This window comes from Vulpes vulpes, chromosome 2 (genome assembly GCF_048418805.1).
Source record: "Vulpes vulpes isolate BD-2025 chromosome 2, VulVul3, whole genome shotgun sequence".
Taxonomy (NCBI): Eukaryota; Metazoa; Chordata; class Mammalia; order Carnivora; family Canidae; genus Vulpes; species Vulpes vulpes.
In genome coordinates, this window is record NC_132781.1 from 56,207,253 (window position 1) to 56,226,627 (window position 19,375).

General features: G+C 43.3%; 1 protein-coding gene and 1 pseudogene across 26 annotated transcripts in view; one reads left to right on the top strand and one right to left on the bottom strand.

The window, feature by feature from the left end:
• RALGPS1 (Ral GEF with PH domain and SH3 binding motif 1) overlaps positions 1–19,375 on the bottom strand; it is a 291,129-nt gene that overhangs the window by 207,358 nt on the left and 64,396 nt on the right. The gene's annotated exons all lie outside the window — the stretch shown is intronic.
• Positions 13,355–15,387, top strand: LOC112927892 (leucine-rich repeat transmembrane protein FLRT3-like; annotated as a pseudogene).

Here is a 19,375-nt window from a genome sequence, read left to right on the forward strand (position 1 = left end):
GGGGCCTGCTTCTCCCTCTGCCTGTGTTTCTGCCTCTCTGCCTCTCTCTCTCTCTGTCTGTCTCTCTGAGCCACTGGGACTGCCCTCAAATAAATACATCTTAAAAAAAAAAAAAAAAAAGTGGTTACCCCAGCTCATTCTCAGGGGCAGTGTCTGAGGGTTTCATTTGTTCTGCACCTTTATCAACATAGGTATCATCAGAGGGTGAAATAAGAGTGAACATAGAGCTCACCTTAGTGTGTTTCCCTTCCTTCTGGGGTCTTGGGCCCTCAAATCCTCATGACTTTGGTGGCTCTTATTCTATAAATAGACAGGTTTTTGTTGTTTCTGTACCCCAACTTGGGGACTGAATTCAAGGACCCTGAGATCACTACCCCATGGGGCCTGAACTCAACAACTCTGAGATCAAGACCAAGCCAAGATCAAGAGTCAGATGCCTGGGGCACATGGGTGGTTCAATTGGTTATGTGGTTGCCTTTGGCTCAGATCAAGATCACAGGGTCCTGGGATTGAGTCCAAACCAGGCTCTGTGCCTCTGCCTCCTTCTCTCTCTCTCTCTCTCTCTCTCCCCCTTTCTCTCTCTCTCTTTCTCTCTCTCTCTGTCTCTCATGAATAAATAAATAAAATCTTTTTTAAAAAAAGATGTATTTATTTAAGAGAGAAAGTGCAGGGGGGATGGGCAGAGGGAGAGGAAGAGGGGGTCTGAAGCAGGCTCCATGCTTAGCACAAAGCGTAACACAGGGCCCTATCTTCTAACCCTAAGACCAAACCTGAGCCAAAACCAAGAGTCGGACACTCAACCAACAACATAACCCAGGCACCTCTGGGCTAACCACTTTGGAAAACAGTGTGCAGTATCTTTAAGCTGAACATACACATTCTTTCTGACCAAGAAATTTCACTCCTGGATATTATACTCATGAAAAGTGAGTGTTTAACAAGACATGTTCAAAGATGTTTGTAGCAGTATTATTCATAATAGCCCCAAACTGGAAACAGTGAAAATATCCATCAACATCAGAAAGGGTCACAATAAAATAATAATAATAAAATATGGTCTACTCACATAATGGATGGAATGTTATATAGAAATGAAAAGGATAAAACTCCTACAAACACACAAAAATATGACAAATCTCATGTATATAATGTTAAGTGAAAATAGGTAAAATGTACGTGCAATAGGATTTCATCCATATAAAGGTCAAAAACAGACTGAACTACTGATAATGACAGAAGTTAGAGTTTACACTTGGGGGTAACAGTGACTGGGAAGCACATGAGGCAGGATTCCATGGTTTTGGTACATTCTATATCTTGATCCAGTGGCAGCTATATGGTTTGTTTACTTTGTAAAAATGCACTGAGTTGTACCCTTAAGATTTATGCTTCACTATATATACTTTAAAAATCTTTTTAAAAAGATTTTATTTGTTTGTTTATTTATTTATGAGAAAGAGAGAGAGTATGAGTGGAAGGGAGGGGTAGGAGGAGAGGGAGCAGCAGACTCCCTGCTGAGCAGGAAGCCTGACATGGGGTTCAATTCCAGGACCTTGGGATCATGACCAGAGCCAAAGGCAGAGGCTTAATGGAGCCACCCAAGCACCCCTTAAAATCTCTTTATTTTTTTTTTAAGATTTATTTATTTATTTATTCAGAGAGAGCAAGAGAGAGGCAGAGACACAGGCAGAGGGAAAAGCAGGCTACATGCAGGAGGCCCGATGTGGGACTCGATCCCGGGTCTCCAGGATCACACCCCGAGCTGCAGGCGGCACTAAACCACTGCGCCACCAGGGCTGCCCCTAAAATCTCTTTAAAAGACAATTAAAATGTATGAGATGAAGCTAAAACAATGTTTGTTTGTTTTCTTTAAAAATTTTTTTTATTATTATTTATTCATGATAGTCACAGAGAGAGAGGCAGAGACACAGGCAGAAGGAGAAGCAGGCTCCATGCACCGGGAGCCCGACGCGGGACTCGATCCCGGGTCTCCAGGATCGCGCCCTGGGCCAAAGGCAGGCGCCAAACCGCTGCGCCACCCAGGGATCCCTAAAACAATGTTTAGAAGGAAATTTATGGTACTAGATACCTATATTAGAAATGAAGAAAGAGGGATCCCTGGGTGGCGCAGCAGTTTGGCGCCTGCCTTTGGCCCAGGGCGCGATCCTGGAGACCCGGGATCGAGTCCCGCGTCGGGCTCCCGGTGCATGGAGCCTGCTTCTCCTTCTGCCTGTGTCTCTGCCTCTCTCTCTCTCTCTCTGACTATCATAAATAAATAAAAATTAAAAAAAAAAAAAGAAATGAAGAAAGACCTCAAATCATTGACCTTAGCTTCCACTTTAAGAAACTAGAGGAGCAAATTAAACCCAAAGTAAGCAGAAGAAAGTAAATGATAAAACTGTGAACAGAAATCAATGGACTAGAAAACAGAAAAGCAATAGAAAAATATTAATGGAACCAAAGGCTCTTCTTTTGAGATCAGTAAAATCAATAAACTTAGCCAGACTGAGCATGAAACAGGAAAGGAGACACAAATTATGAAAGAGGAAACTATTACAGATCCTACAGATATTAAAAGGATAAAGGGATATTATGGAAGACTTCATGTGAATAAATTTAACAACTTAGAGAAAATGGACAAACTCATTCAAAAAACACAACCAAACCAAAGCTTGCTAAAAACAGAAGTTACCTTAATTTTTTTAAGGGGGGGCGGGGAGAGAGAGAGAGATAAGAGAGACAGACAGACAGATGGGGAGAAGGGTGGAGGGAGAGGGAGAAGGAAAAATCTTTATCAGGCTCCACACCCAGTGCAGAGCCCAACGGGGCTCGATCTCACAACCCCAAGATCATAACCTGAGCCCAAATTAAGAATCCGGACTCAACCAACTGAGCCACCAAGATGCCCCAAGAACCTGAATTCATAGTTAAAAACCTTTCCACAATAATCTATCAACTGCACTCCTTGCTCAAAGGAGTTATAAAACTTATATCCCCACGAAAACCTAGGTATTCCTCACTAGGGCAAATGCATAAACAGTGGCATCTCCAAATAATGGAACATTATTCACCAATAAGAAGACATGAGCCATCAAACCATAAAGAAAACCGTAAGAATCTTAAGTGTATATTACTAAATGAAAGAAACCTATGTAACTGTCTGATTCCAACTCCATGACATGCTGGAAAAGGCAAAGCTATGGAGACACTTAAAAAATCAGTAACAGCCAAAGGTTGAGAGAGAGGGAAGAATGGACAGGTGGAGCAGAGAGCATTTTCAAAGCAGTGAAACAAGTGTGTATGATACTATAATGGTGGATACATGTTACTGTGCATTTGTCAAAACCTATACAATATACAACTCCAAGGATGAACTCTAATGTAAACTAGGGACTTTGGGTAAAAATGACGCATCTTTTTTTTTTTTTTTTTACATGTTTACAATCATCAGTTGTAACAAATGTATCACTCTAATGGGGATGTTGATAGTATGGGAGACTATGCATGCAGGGGCAGGGAACATGTGCAAACCCTCTGCTTTCTGCTCAGTTTTACTGTGAACCTAAAACTGTTCTATTAAAACAGTCTATTTATAAGGAAAAATCCAAAATCTTTCCACAAAGAAATTCCAGGTCCACATAGCTCTGCTGGTCAAATCTACCAAATATTTAAGAAAAATCATATAGATTCTACACAAATTGAAAAGAAAAACTGAAAAGGAAAGAATGCTTCCCAATTTAAGAGATCAGCATGGGGTGTCTGGGTGGCTCAGTCAGTTGAGTATCCCAACTCTCAATTTTAGCTCAAGTCAGATCTCAGGGTCATGAGATCAAGCCCTGCCTGGGATTCACACTCAGCATGGAGTCTGCTTGTCCCTCTCCCTCTCCTTCTGCCCCTCCTCCCATCACTGGGGCATGCACCTGTGCACATGCACACTCTCTCATTAATTAACTAATTAAATCAGCATTATACTGATACCAAAACCAGAAAAAGACATTTTACATGAAAAGGAAAATACAGACCAATATTCCTCATAAACATAGATGCAAAAATTCTTTCAAGATTTTATTTATTTATTCATGAGAAACACAGAGAGAGGCAGAGACATAGGCAGAGGAAGAAGCAGGCTCCCCAAGAGGAACCTGATGTGTGACTCGATCCCAGGATCTGGGGATCAGGCCTTGAGCCAAAGGCAGATGCTCAGCCACTGAGCCACCTAGACATTCCTAGATGCAAAAATTCTTAACAGATTTTTAGCAAATTGAATCCAATGATATACAAAAAGGATTCTACATCATGATCAAGTAGGTTTATCATAGGAATGCAAGGTTGGTTTAACATTCAAAAATCAATCATGCAATTCTCCACAGTAGTAGACTAAATAAAAAAGAAACATCATGATTATCTCAAGAGACACAGGAAAAGCATTTGATAAAACCCTGTATCCATTCCAAATAAAAATTCTCAGCAAGTTAGGATCAGAAGGGAATACTCTCAACCTGATAAAGGGCAAATGAAAAACCTTCAGCTAACATCATCTTTAAACTCTAAAGACAACTTTTCCTTCAAAACCAGAAACAAGCCAAAGATAACTGCTCCCACCACTTCTACTCAACACTGTACTAGAGGCTGTGGCCCATGAATAAGGTAAGTCAGGGAAATAAAAGCATCCAGTTTAGAAACAAAGAAATAAGACTGTTGTGAGTCACAGAAAAGTCATCTATGTAGAAAATTCTACAGAACCTACAAAAGAGCTAGAAGAATAAGTGAGTTTGGCAAAGTTATAAGATATAAGGTCAATTAAAACATTTCTGTATTTCTATGAACTTTATGAGCAACTGGAATTTAATTTAAATAAAATAACATTTACAGCAGCATAGAAAACACAACACTTATGAATCAATCTGACAAAAAAAAACATGTAAGATCTATACACTGAAAACTACAACATTACTGGAACAAATTAAAGAAGATCTAAATATGTGGGGGCACCTGGGTGGTTCAATCAGCTAAGCAAGCGTCTGCCTTTGGCTCAGGTCGAACTAAATAGGTGGATACACACAGTGTGTTTATGGTTCAGGTGACTCAGTACTGTTAAGATGTCGTCAACTGTCCCCAAACCTACAAATTCAATGTGATCATAATCAACATCAGGCATTTTTGTAAAACTAACAAGCTGTTTTTTAAATTCATATGGAAATGCAAAGGACTAGAATAGCCAAGACAATACTGAAATAAAAGAACACATTTTAAGAACTGATTCTACCTGATTCCAAGGCCATGGAGAGAGTGGGTAAGGAGGGAGGGGTTGCAAGGAGTGTGAAGAAACTTTTTGGATGATGGGTAGGTTTACTGTTTTTAAGATTTAATTTATTCATTTCACAGAGAGAGAGAGCACAAGCAGGAGGAGAGGCAGGCAGAGGGAGAGGAAGAAGAAGGCTCTCCACCAAACAGGGAGCCCAATGCAGAGCTCAATCCCAGGACCCTGAGATCATGATCTGAGCTGAAGGCAGATGCTTAGCCAACTGAGCCACCCAGGTGCCTTATGTTTACTGTTTTGATTTAATGATGGTTTCACAGATATACACATACATCCAAACTCATTGAATTTTTGGCTTTACTTACACATGGTTTGTTATATATCTATTACACCTCAATGAAGCTGAAAAAAAAAATCTCATTCAGTTCTCATGTTCAATTTTTGAGGTAGTTATCATTTCAATTTCACAGAAGTGGAAACTGAGACTCAGAGACAGTAAGTGATTTGAGCATGGTCACACAGACAGACTTAAGACTTAATCTTTCTCACTCTGGAGCCTAAGCTCTTAAGCTTTGGGCCATATAGAAAGAAAACTTTTCTATCTTCCTCTCACTCACTCAACAAGTATTGACAAGTACTGCTCCTATAATAAGGCACCGTGCCTGGAAGAAGGGACCACAGCAGTGACAGAGAGGGTCCTTCCCTCAGAAAGCCTGACACATTGCTAGCCTAGGATCCCGCTAAGCTTAACTTAGTAGCACTGTTGTTCCTTTTCTCCTTGCCACATCCCTGACTTCTCTCAAACGAGAAGAAATACCTTGTGAGCTTCTGCCATGTGCTGGGCCATCTGCCTGGGACAGGCATCATTTCTACTTTACTGATAAGGAAACATGCAGGAGCCTGGCACGACCGCACAGCTAGCAAGTAGCAGAGCCGGGTTGCAAATGCAGACCTTCCTGCCTCTGAAACTTAGGGTCCCCCAGCCACACCAAACTGCCTGGAATCATGCAGCTGCTCCTAATAGAGTCCCCACAAACCTTGTTTTCCTTGCAGACAAAATCACAACCAGGCACCAAGTCCCCAAGGATAAAAATAGCTGTTCACCAAAGGTTCTGTTTTATGTTATTAATTCATTTAAAAGGAAATTTGGTTTCTAACCAACACTATTGTCATATCCACACCCAAGAAGAGAGGAAAAATGAGTCTGGAAGGTGCAAAGTGTTGGTTTCATTGGATCAAATATGCTGCTGGCCTAGGTCTGTAGCCAGACCTGATTCCTGCCTGGGCACTGCCCACCACCACCCTCCCCGCAACCCTGCCACCAGCCACCTTTCAGACAAGTGTTTTTCTGGGGCTCAGGGAGGAATTCCAACCCCTGCCTCCATCATACATGGAGTTGGGGCAAAGCTTTTCCCACTTGTTTCCATTGTGACAAGAAGTCATTACGATGGGAAATGAGAAGCAAGTAACAAATACAAACTCAGAACAGTCACAGAGGAGAAAGGCGGCTGTTCAGGCTTCTGGTGCAAACATCAGAGCTGATAAGCCTTATTCTGGGAGCCTCCTACCCCATGTCTTGGCCCCAAGTGGAGGGAACCTAGACCACCTCCTACTACCTAATTCAGTGTTTTGAACCAAGGGGGGCACTATAGCACAGAATCGAAGAGAAGGCTTCAATGAGATATTATCATTATTATCAGGGCCACATCCTAAATGTATTCAGTAAGTAACATCAGGATCAGGCACTGTGCTGGGTCACAGGATATGGAGGGGATTATAGTATTGGCATGATCCCCACATCCATGGAGTTTATAATCTAGGAGGCAGAGAGACTGGAAATAACTAATTATTCAAATTTAAAAGTGCTAAGCACAGCAAGTAGGAGACAGTGTGGTGAGCATAAGGGGAACCTGCACAACTCCCAGTCTAGTGTTCCCAGCTGCTCACTCCATTTCTGGGATGGGGGAACCAGGGAGGCTGTGGGCAGCATGGAGCAGCAGCAGGCTTGAGCTGGTTGAGGCCAGGAGGTCTGCTACTGGCCCCCCACACTGCCTAGCTGGCAGTGTAAAAGAAATGTGCATCTGAGGAGCAGTGGGGAGCCTCAGAGGGATCTAGTTAGGTCTGTGCCCAACTGTGGCTTTAGAAAGATGTCTCTGGATGCAAAAGGAGGTTGGGAAGCTGGATTAAATGTGAGGATATGCGATTGGAAGAGAGGTGGCAGAGATTCAGGCTAGGCTGGGGCAGTAGAGGGAAATAAACAGTGTCAGAAAATTGCCCAGCATGTGACCTGACAGAGGAGTTTTAATGATGTCATCGAAACCAATCTCCTCTTTACAAATAACTGCCTGCTGGCAACGAGCTTCTCTTCTCCTAGGGCCAAACGCTGTGATTCCAAGGAGCAGTAAAGACACACAGGGTTTGTCTGACATCCAACACTGACCTCGGCTTTCTGGAATGCCCGCTTCTTCAGAGCAGGCAACCCAGCATCCAGACAAAAGGCCAGAGGGTCAGGTTCCTGAACCCACAGACAGTGTTTTCCTGTATTGCAACGTGTCATGTGGCCCAGAGAAAATGGTGTACTTCAGCAGGGAGTCTTCCATTTCTACAGGCCAGCCCTTCTGTAAACCAATAGATGCAGGTCAAGTCACGCTCAGAGACCTCAAGCCCTGGGGCAGAAAGGGTGAAGGCAAACCTCTCTAGAGTAAGTGTCCCACAGGGATGCAAGCTCTCTCTGGAGAAAGACTCTTTGCTCCCAAAACATTCATTAATGCTGCTCCCTTCCTCAACCTAAGCTGTCTGCCTTTCTTTGTAACCCCCTGCTTCCCTCCAGGGCCACAGTGAGGGAAGCAGAGGATTACAAACCTCCCCAGACCAGCTGTTGCCTGCCTTCCGCTAATACTGAGCTCTTGGCCTGTGCCTTGAAGACTGATGGCAGGTTCTGGTGACATACTGGTCCCTTACCTCATACAGCTCTAGTCTAGGCCCACAGCTGTATCCTGGGGGAGCCCAGGGTACCTCCTGGCACCTCCATCTCCCCTCCCTCCACATTGCTGTCAGCACCCTTACCTTTGGCGGTCCACAGTCTCCTCCTCCCAATCTCCTGCCATCATCTCCAGAGACATCACTAAACTGGGTGGTGGGCCTTCTCACCCCTGGGTCACACCACACCCCTCCTCTTCCAGGAGAGACCTTCATCGTCTTCTGCTACAGCTCCCCAAAGGCTCAGCCACATCCCATCAAGCACAGTCTCTAGAGCCACCCCACCTCACAGATCCTGCACTCTGCCATCATTCTCCCTAAATGATCTCCTGGCCTCCAGCTGGTTCTCTGACTCCACACTAAATCTACGCCTCCCCCCAGCTTGACCTCTGGTCCCTCAGTCCTTCATGAGTCTTCCAAACCATCAGCCCTCTCCAGCCCTTCCAGCCTCCCTCCCCCAGGGTAAATGTTACCATGCCCCTGCTCTGCTTCCAGGCTCCCTGGGCCTCCTCCTCTGCCCGCTGCTCTTCCTTCTGTTCCATGAATGCACAGTCCACTCCCCTCTCCTGTTTCTTCTTGCCTAGGACCTCACAGCAGCCTCATCACCAGCCTACCACCAGGCCCCCTGCCCTCCAGCTACCACCCTTGCCTCACACACACTATTGCAAAGCTCCTAACCAATCTCCTAATTCTGGGTGGTTCTGTCTCCAGCATCAAGAATGAACTTCCTAAAATACAGTTGGTCCATGTCATTCTCTTTTTGAAATCCCTCAGTGGATCCCTGAGCCCAACAATGTAGAGCTCTGCCTCCTGCCCATTCCTACCACCCACTCTCCTTGACATCTCTACATCCCCGAAATACTTGTGTACTATATGTTCACACATGTTCCCCCCTCTTGCTGAACTGTGCACCCCCACCCCCTGTGTCCCCTTCATCTTTGTCTCTCCAGCAGAGAGCATAGCAGACTGATGAATGAATGACTGAGTGAACGAGTGAAGGTCAGTCGCCCCTGGTAGTGGGGATGGCAGCAAAAAGGCTGGAGAAAACACAGGCACATAGAGAAACTTTCCATCTCACTGAATTTAGTACCCACTAATGCTTGTTTCCTTCCTACTTAGGCCTATGAGACACCCATCCACATGCCTCTGTGACCCTGCATGCCCCCAGCTGCCAGTGGGCAAGAGAATGACACACTGGCTTCCGGTAAGTCCCTGTTATGCCCTCAAGAAGCACAGAACGGAGAGAACAGCAGGCTCACCTTTTCTTCTCCCCAGCCACCCAGCACCAAAAGTAGCGTTACATTTCACTAAATATATTATCTGCCTTTTCGAGTTCTTCATTCCGCCTGAAATGCCCTTCCTAACTCTCATCCCTTTCCCCAAACCACCCATAAAATACAATCCCTTTCAGCCTTCCAGGCTCAGTGCCAATGCGCCAACTCCAAGGCAGAGAGACCCTCCCTAACGATGTCCACAGGGTCAGGGGCACCATGGTGTGAGTCTTCATCTAGACCTCAGCCTCATGGCCATCCAGGGACCAGGATGTGAACTCAGACCTCAAGGATTCCCGCAAAAGTGCTCTTACCCACTATGCTCTTCAGAGTATCGCCTCCTTGGGGCCAGTGGCTCCCACAGGGTCACTATCGAGTGTACTGCTGAGCACAACCTCGTGTCCGTAATGCACACAGTCTATTCATAAACTGCGCACCAGAGAGGGCAAACAGCCACAAGCCATCAGGAACTTAAAGCATGCAGGCACCAAACAAAGTTCTTACAGACCCACTGTAAGGTAGAAATGGTGATTTCCCCCATTTTACACAAGACAACTGAAGCACAGAGAGAATGAGTAACTTGTCCAAAGTCCGAGCTCCTCAGGGTGAGGCCAGGACTCAACCCTGCTCTTGAGCACATGCAGGTAAGTGGACCCAGTAGCCCAATGTGGACAGAGCTCTGGGCTGAGGAAACACACACACCGTGCTCATTTTCAGTACCTTCTAAGAACAGTAGATCCCCGTCCTCACCACCCAGCACTGCTCTCCACTGATATCAAAACCAAGGACAAAACCAGTTCTGACAGTTCGACTGGCCTCTGAGAAACTGCTAAGCCTCCAATTCATGGGCTGGGGATTGGGCCTAATGACAGAGAGATGCAAGAGGGGACAAAATGCCACCCTGCAAATGTACCACACAAAGGTTGCTGCCTCCAGGAACCCTAGAAAGACCTCCTTCAGCCCAAGCCCTGGCAGGCAGGAATCCACCTAGTCCTGGAGACCCAATCCAACCAATCCAGTGATGAGGTTCTGGGCCACAGCATACAAATTAAGCCCAGCTGTGAGCCATTATTCTGCAAAGTTGTATCTGCATTAGCTAGCCAATGTTTGATAAAATTGGTCACTTGCTGAAGTCACCAGGGAACAGGGCAGTGTGGTTCTCTATTTGCTAACTTCCATTTTCCTTGTTCTCTGCCAATCCTTAACTCACCATCTGCCAAGCTTCCGCTAAGCCCTGGGATGATGCTCTTGCGGTCTCCCTTGCAGAAACAAGCAGAAGCCACAGTTCTACCCTCAGTTATCAACAGCATTTGGAAATTTGAATCTTCAAAGGCTGAGCTCACCAGGCAAAACCCCTGTTTTGGGGGAAGCGGTCCCACCACAAAACAGGCACCCTGGTAATAATGTTCCCTTAATTGGTACACCCCCCTCCCTTAGCAAGGGGCCTAAACACAGACAGATTAACATTCTGCTCCTGTGCTTCACTCATTCATTCCTCCTCCACTCATTCAACAAATAGTTATTGAGTACCCACTGCATTCCAGGCACTGGAACCCAACAGGGTCTCTCAGGAGGCAGACTCTAGAACCAAGTGAGCATAACCCTCCTTTTCCTCCCTGGTGCTTCCAAAAGCCATCTGGTAAAGTGAAGAAGGGGGGCCCATGTGGGTATGGAAGTGGTACAAAGGAGGGAAGACAAGAAGAAAAGGTACTAAAGACAAACAGAACTGCAAAGAAATGTTAAACTATAATCCATACTCTGCTGGTTAATGTTAATACTGATATTATTATTTTTAAATAATTTAATGTATGTGTATACAATGAGATAATACAAAAATGCAATTATTTAATGTTGTTAGAAACCCAAACCTAAAAAAAAAAAGAAAGAAAGAAACCCAAACCTGTCAGTGTAAAAGAAATCATAAGAAAATAAAAGGAAGTAAGCTCATAACACTGTAAAAATGATAGATTTGAGTTGGAAAGATCAACATTATATCAGTCACATGTCAACAAGATAATGTGATATATAACAAACAACCCTCAAATCTTAGAGGCTTAAAACAGCAATATTTATTTCACACTCAGGGGGTGGGTAGAATGGCTGCAGTTCAGCCAATCTCCACTGGCCTCACTGGGGCAGGGCCAGGTTAGGCTGGAATTCAGGCTTTCAGATCATCTACAACATCCTCATTTTGGGACTCAGGCTAAACAAGCAAGAGTCATCCATATATCATGGAGATTAGAAGTTCTGATGTCATGTCTCTCACTCACCACGTGCATGCTATCACTTGTGCCCAAGGCACACGGCCAAGCCCAAAGTCAAGAGAATGAGAAATAGACACCACTCACAGGGAAGTCATGACAAGGATGAAGAGGGAAGGAAGAAATGTGGAGAAAGACCACCACCGACCCTAACTATGAACTCATGACTTTTCCTTTTTTATTATTATTATTCTTTTAGAGAGAGAGAGCACAAGTGGGGAGGGGCAGAGGAGAGAGAGAATCCCAAGCATGCTCCACACTCAGCACACAGCTCAACATAGGCCTCAATCCCTCCTGAGATCATGACCCAAGCAGAAACCAAGAGTTAGACACTCAACCCACTGAGCCACCTAGGCACTCCATGACTTTTCCTTTGAACAAATAAATATTTCTTAACCCTGTCCACCAAAAGAACCTAAAAGCAAACTGCAACCTCCTCTCATGAGAATCCTTTCACTCAGATCATGGTTTCTGAATATTTGTCTCCAGGAAAACAAACCAGCACCCCGAAGACACATCTGACTCCAGGTCTTCAGCGGGAATTATACAACACAACACTGATATGACTTGTGCCAAAGAGCAAGGAAGCCATCCAAACCAAGGGGATCCTATTAAAAGGATCCAGGAGGTAACATGAAAGGGCTCCCACTGGTTAAAGACAAGACAATTGAACTTCAGACTTGGAGGTGGGCTGTGTGCAGTAAACTGGAATGCTCTCCCTCACTCACTCCTCACTGTAGGAGTGATCCGAAACAGGACAAGTTCTGCCTGCAGCTGCCGTTGGCTTTGTGTGCACTGGACGTGGAGCTTGGGAGAGGGGGAGGGTTATCACTCCAGTTCACAGTGGAATTACACCTATAGTGGCAGTATATATGGGATTGCTTTTTCTCGTCTTCCTGGAGATGCTCAGACCCAGTATATTTTAAGGAAGAGAAAAGTAAATCTAGTATGCTTCCTATTTTTTCCCATGAAGAATATTTGAATTAAGTTTTACCTCTTAAAAAAGAATACCTGTTCTTATATAACGTGACTACACCAGCTATTCTGAGAAAGCAGCAAGAAGCAAAAGCTGGAAATAGCTATTTCACAGCAGGTAATCATACCTCAGGATATAGCTACTGTACAAAGTTTATACTCAGATAATCCTGGACAGGAATAAAGGTGGGGGGTAACTGATGGAAAAACTTATTACTATACAGACCTTAGCATCATGAATGGCTTTCTTCATGAGGATCTGAAGTTACTATCTCTGACCACATTGCACAGAAGAGCCAATAAGAATTTTAAAGAGAGCAATTTCTAATAAGGGAATTAAGCTACACAAAAGGAACCTTCACACAGAAACTCTATCAGGAAAAAAAAAAAGTGCATAGGAAGCCATGTGTTCTACATAGTAAGAGCAAGCTGAATTGTCTCTGGTCCCTCCTTTAATGAGCTTGCCTACCATGCTGAACCGTAGCTGGAATGTTCACTGACAACAGCGAGCCAGATCTGGAGGTGTGTGCAGCATAGGATTACATGAATAAACAGTGAAGAACATGTCCAAGGACTGAACAAGAGTTTATAAGTCCCAGCCCCTCATCAGGAAAATAATTTTTGTGCATTGGATTTTCACTCATGCAAAATTTATTCACATGATTCAAAAAGGGCTCTGACACTACTGTATACAAAGACCTCAACACTGCTGACCATGATCAACCCAGCCTGGAGCATTTTCCTCATCGGGACTAAAATTGGGCTGTTCCTTCAGGTGGCACCTCTATCAGTTATGGCTAAATCCTGCCCATCTGTGTGCCGCTGTGATGCAGGTTTCATTTACTGTAATGATCACTTTCTGACATCCATTCCAGCAGGAATACCAGAGGATGCTACAACTCTATACCTTCAGAACAACCAAATCAATAACGCTGGAATTCCTTCAGATTTGAAAAACTTGCTAAAAGTACAAAGAATATACCTATACCACAACAGTTTAGATGAATTTCCTACCAACCTACCAAAGTATGTAAGAGTTACATTTGCAGGAAAATAACAGAAGAACTATACTTATGATTCTCTTTCCAAAATTCCCTACCTGGAAGAATTACACTTAGATGATAATTTGGTCTCTGCTGTTAGCATTGAAGAGGGGGCATTCCGAGACAGCAACTATCTTCGACTTTCCTGTCCCGTAGTCACCTTAGCACAATCCCCTGGGGTTTGCCCAGGACTATAGAAGAACTACGCTTGGATGATAACCGCATATCCACTATTTCATCCCCATCTCTTCAAGGTCTCACTAGCCTAAAACGCCTGGTTTTGGGTGGAAATCTATTGAACAACCATGGTTTAGGTGATAAAGTTTTTTTCAACCTAGTCAACTTAACAGAACTGTCCCTGGTATGGAATTCCCTGACTGCTGCACCAGTAAACCTCAGGCACAAACCAGAGGAAGCTTTATCTTCAAGATAACCACATCAATTGGGTGCCCCCAAATGCTTTTTCTTATCTAAGGCAGCTGTATCTACTTGATAAGTCCAATAACAACCTAAGTAATTTACCTCAGGGTATCTTTGATGATTTGGACAATATAATCCAACTGATTCTTCGCAACAATCCCTGGTATTGTGGGTGCAAGATGAAATGGGTACGTGACTGGTTGCAATCATTACCTATGAAGGTCAATGTGCGTGGGCTTATGTGCCAAGCTCCCAAAAAAGTTCTATTTGATTGTAAGGACAGTGCAGTTGTAAGCACCATTCAGATAACCACTGTAATACCCAATACGGTATATCCTGCTCAAGGACAGTGGCCAGCTCCAGTGACCAAACAACCAGACATCAAGAATCCTAAGCTCACTAAAGATCAGCAAACCACAGGGAGTCCAGCAAGAAAAACAATTATAATTACTGTGAAATCTGTCACCTCCGACACAATTCATATCTCTTGGAAACTTGTCCTACCTATGACTGCTTTAAGACTCAGCTGGCTCAAAAAAAAAAAAGACTCAGCTGGCTCAAACTGGGCCATAGCCCAGCATCTGGATCTAAAACAGAAACAATCATAACAGGAGAATGTAATGGTCACAGCCCTAGAGCCTGATTCGCCCTATCGAGCCTGCATGGTTCCCATGGAAACCAGTAACCTCTACCTATTTGATGACACCTGTGTTTGTATTGAGACTGAAACTGTACCCCTTCGAATGTACAACCCTACAACCACCCTTAATAGAGAGCAAGAGAAAGAACCTTACAAAAATCCCAATTTACCATTGGCTGCCATCATTGGTGGGGCTGTGGCCCTGGTGACCATTGACCTTCTTGCTTTAGTTTGCTGGTATGTTCATAGAAATGTATCACTCTTCTCAAGGAACTGTGAGTACAGCAAAGGGAGGAGAAGGAAGGATGACTATGCGGAAGCTGGCACTAAGAAGGACAACTCCATCCTGGAAATCAGGGAGACTTCTTTTCAGATGTTACCAATAAGCAATGAACCAATCTCAAAGGAGGAATTTGTAATACACACCATATTTCCTCCTAATGGAGTAAATCTTTATAAAAACAATCACAGTGAAAGCAGCAGTAACCAAAGCTACAGAGACAGTGGTATTCCAGACTCAGATCACTTGCACTCATGATGCTGGAGGCCTTGTAGCAGACTGTGTTTCGGTTTTTTTAAACCTAAGGGAAGTGATGGTAGGAACCCTATTCTACTGCAAAACACTGGAAAAGAGAGACTGGAAAAAGCAATGTACTATACATTTGCCATATAATTTATATTTAAGAACTTTTTATTAAAAGTTTCAAATTTCAGGTTACTGCTGCAATTGATGTAGTGGAGATGCCTGAACACGATTCTATATTTTAGTATTTTTTAGTAATTTGTACTGTATTTTCCTTGCAAATATTGACGTTATAAACCATTTACTTTGTGTTCTACTGAGTAAGATGACTTGTTGGCTGTGAAAGTGATTTCCTTGCTGTACTGAACAATCAGGACTGAGTTCACATGAGATCCTTGTAGTATAAGCACAGGCCATTTTTTCACTTTGGTATTAATAAAATGTAAAAAAAAAAAACTGGCTGAATGAGAAAAATTAAAGTTCAAAAAATAGTTATGAAATTATGTTCCAACTATTAAATTTGTATTATCCCAGGGGTATTCAATAAATTAAAATATGTGAAGTAATGGACAATATCAAACTTGCTGCATATCTCCATTTTTACTCTAAGCAAAGTAGATATCCTTAAGAAAGCATTATCTTTTGAACTGAATACATCAGCTAGCATAAAGGAGTATGAAGTCTGTTGTTAAAACCACTGTTAACAAAGTTTTAGCATGAAGGACTTCACAAATCAATAATGTGAGCATGCTTCTATGTTAGGGGGGAAATTTGTACCTAGGAAAACATGAAAACTTAGACTCCATAGTATAATGAACACAAATACCAGAATTGCATTTTGGTCTTGCCTATACCATCCCAATTTTTGAAAAGTGAATTCTAAAGACATAATTGTTAATGTTTATGTTTTTATCATAAACGATGTCAACAAAGAAACACTTACATGCATTTAAAAAGGTAGTGTAACCATAAGCCAATTCCCCTCAACAATGCAGAGAAAGTAGTACTTTATTTTTTTTTTTTTTTAATTTTTATTTATTTATGATAGTCACAGAGAGACAGAGAGAAAGGCAGAGACATAGGCAGAGGGAGAAGCAGGCTCCATGCACCGGGAGCCTGACGTGGGATTCGATCCCGGGTCTCCAGGATCACGCCCTGGGCCAAAGGCAAGCGCCAAACCACTGCGCCACCCAGGGATCCCGAAAGTAGTACTTTAAATAAGGAAGAATTTAAAATAAAAATAAATACTAGAAATCAAATTTAGATCCGGTTTATGTGAAATGTTTTAACACTGTACATAAAAAAGTTCAATTTACTTTCACAATGATCAAGAATACTGCCCATTTCTGTCACAGTTTTCCACATATCACATAATGAACTTGTAATGTAACACTTCTTTCTTCCTACAAAATTGTGAGCTATTACTTGTTTAAAAACCACATCATTTTTCTGTTGCCATGATTTTTTTCTCCCAACAAAAAAACAAAGTGCATTGTATGCCCTTTGGCCAGTCTTGTATGTGCCTTGATCCAACACTACATGTATTCAGCCTTTAAAACTCGACAAATTTTTCATACTTCCTTAAATATGAAAAATTATGGTCTTATTGCTGAATAAAACAAGAAAAAAAAGTACAAAAAAAAATAAAGACAGGACAATTTACATATCAAAAAGAACAGAGCCAGAGATTCCCTGACCCACTCTAACTCTAGCTCTATGAGAGCAACATCTCCAAGGATGGAGCCTAGGCTTCTGTATTTCTATACAGAGCTCCCCAGCTGATTCTGATGCATAGGCAACAATGAAAGGTACCAGCCCACAGGCTTCCTGATCTTCTGGGAGGACAGGTCACTCACAGTGTCCATCTTGCTCTGATGATGGCCTCTGCTTCCTGAGAAGTCTTGTCAAATTTATAAATGTCCCTCCAACTCTGGGTGGGTCAGCCACAATGTGGCAGACATCATCAGGAAGAAAAATAGTTTTCAGTCCACTAACAACAACGACAGCAAAAAAGCTGGGGCAGCTCCCATGATCCTCCTTTTAGCCACAGTTTTGAAAATGACAAGAAGGACCAAACTCTTCCATTTTTAGTGTGTGTAGATCCAAGACATTCAAGTTTTGGGTTTCTCCAGAGACCTCAAGGGAATTAGTTCTTAATCCTCACTCTGTATCTGAATCACCTGGTTACCTTCTACAAAATTGGGCTGACTGGGCCCAGGCCTTGACCCAGAGATCTAGATTCAATGGTCAAGGGTGGAGTCCAGGTACCCCATGTTTCAGAGGCCGCCCAGGTAATTCTGATGTGAGCCACAACTGACAATCACAGCTCCAAGTGAAAATCTTGAAAGCAAAACATCTCTACCTTAATGTCTTATCACAATTTAAAATAAGATATGTCTTGGATGAGGCACCTTCCAAACTTCTGTGCCCTGGGGAAAAGCCTTGGTCTGGCCCTAGTCATGCCTCTGAAGAACTCCCCACCATTTTTCCTCCTATCATCAGCCTGAATGGCTACCCCAGCTTCCCTGGGCACATGCAGGTCGAGGAACCAGGGCTCACGGCAAGCTGGACTACTCTCCCAGATGCTCAGGACAAAGAATAAAGATCCAAATGTCTAAATGACTCCAGATCAAAGAGAAGCAGAGAAAATGATCACAAATAGCTTTAGACTGAAAACTAAGGCAACTGTCAAACTAATACTCCCCTAAAAATCGCCAAGAGGTAGAGAGTTGCTTTATTTTTTTTAATTAGAGAGAATGGATAATTTCATGTTAGAAGACAACAGGAAAAGATTGGAAGTCAGCCAATGAAAAAAAAACAAACATAGCTCTGCTCCCCAAACCTGATAAGCAAAGCACATACGTTCATATGCGTGCGCACACACACACACACACAGTTATACAAATCACTGCCACGTCTTCCCATAAATGCTGAGTGCAGCTAGAAGTACTAGTTTCCTCCTAATTTGCAGTAGGTTAGATGCCAGCTCTCAGAAGGCCTGGATCCTCTATCTTTGTATTAAAATATGCTGCTTTTTCTCAAAACCTTAACAGCTACCATACTCTAAGACGAAGGGCTACATGTCAAGAGAGTTCTGGAATTCACACCATGGTCACAGCAGACACTTTCTGACACATCTCCTCACTTCTCTAAAATGTGTCCCCTCAGCTGTGCCTGCTCATCTTGGCTACATGCTCCTGGCTCAGCTCATGAACCAGCACTAGCCACGTGGCTCACTTGGGCTGGACTCGGTCTGGAAGGTGGCTGAAGGAGGATCATGTAAATGGAGGCCTTTGGGGAGGCTACACTGGACCCCATGAATGGACAGGAAAGAAGACAGGACAGCAAAAAAGAGGAAAAAGCAGAGGCAAGAGGCAGAGCTTCCATCTTGGTTGGCTCTCCAGCTACCGGAACTCCATGCCCATGAATTCCATCAACTGCCCCTTTCTCCCTATAATAAACTCCCTTCCTGCCTATTCAGCTACTTTGAAACGGATTTCTATTACTTGCCAACACAAAAAGAACCCTGACTAAAACAACCCTAAAGCCTTGTTATCATCTACTATACATTTCCAGGATATTTTTAAAGACCAAAACCAACTTTTTTTTTCTCTTTATTGAATATGCTATTTCTAAAAATGTACACATGCTTTTAATGTAAATATGTATATGCTTTGCTGTGGCAACTGGTTTCAAACTCAAAAACAAGTAAACCACCAGAATTTGGGATCAACAGAAAGAAAGCTCTCCAGAAAAATGCTCCCTCACATCCCCTTCCTGACAGGGACCATTCTCAGCAGGAGGAGCCTGGGGAAAGATGTCAGTGTGAGAAGGCCTGGCTCAGTCATGGAGGCCATGGGCACCCACTGCCCACAGCCCTGCCAAAGTGGGCCAGAAACAGTGACATTCTCTGCAGAACCCAAATACCTGACTCAAAGAATGAGAAGCACCTGGATGAGCTCTTTCATAGGGGCTTAAATCAATAATGCGTTTACAGAGACTT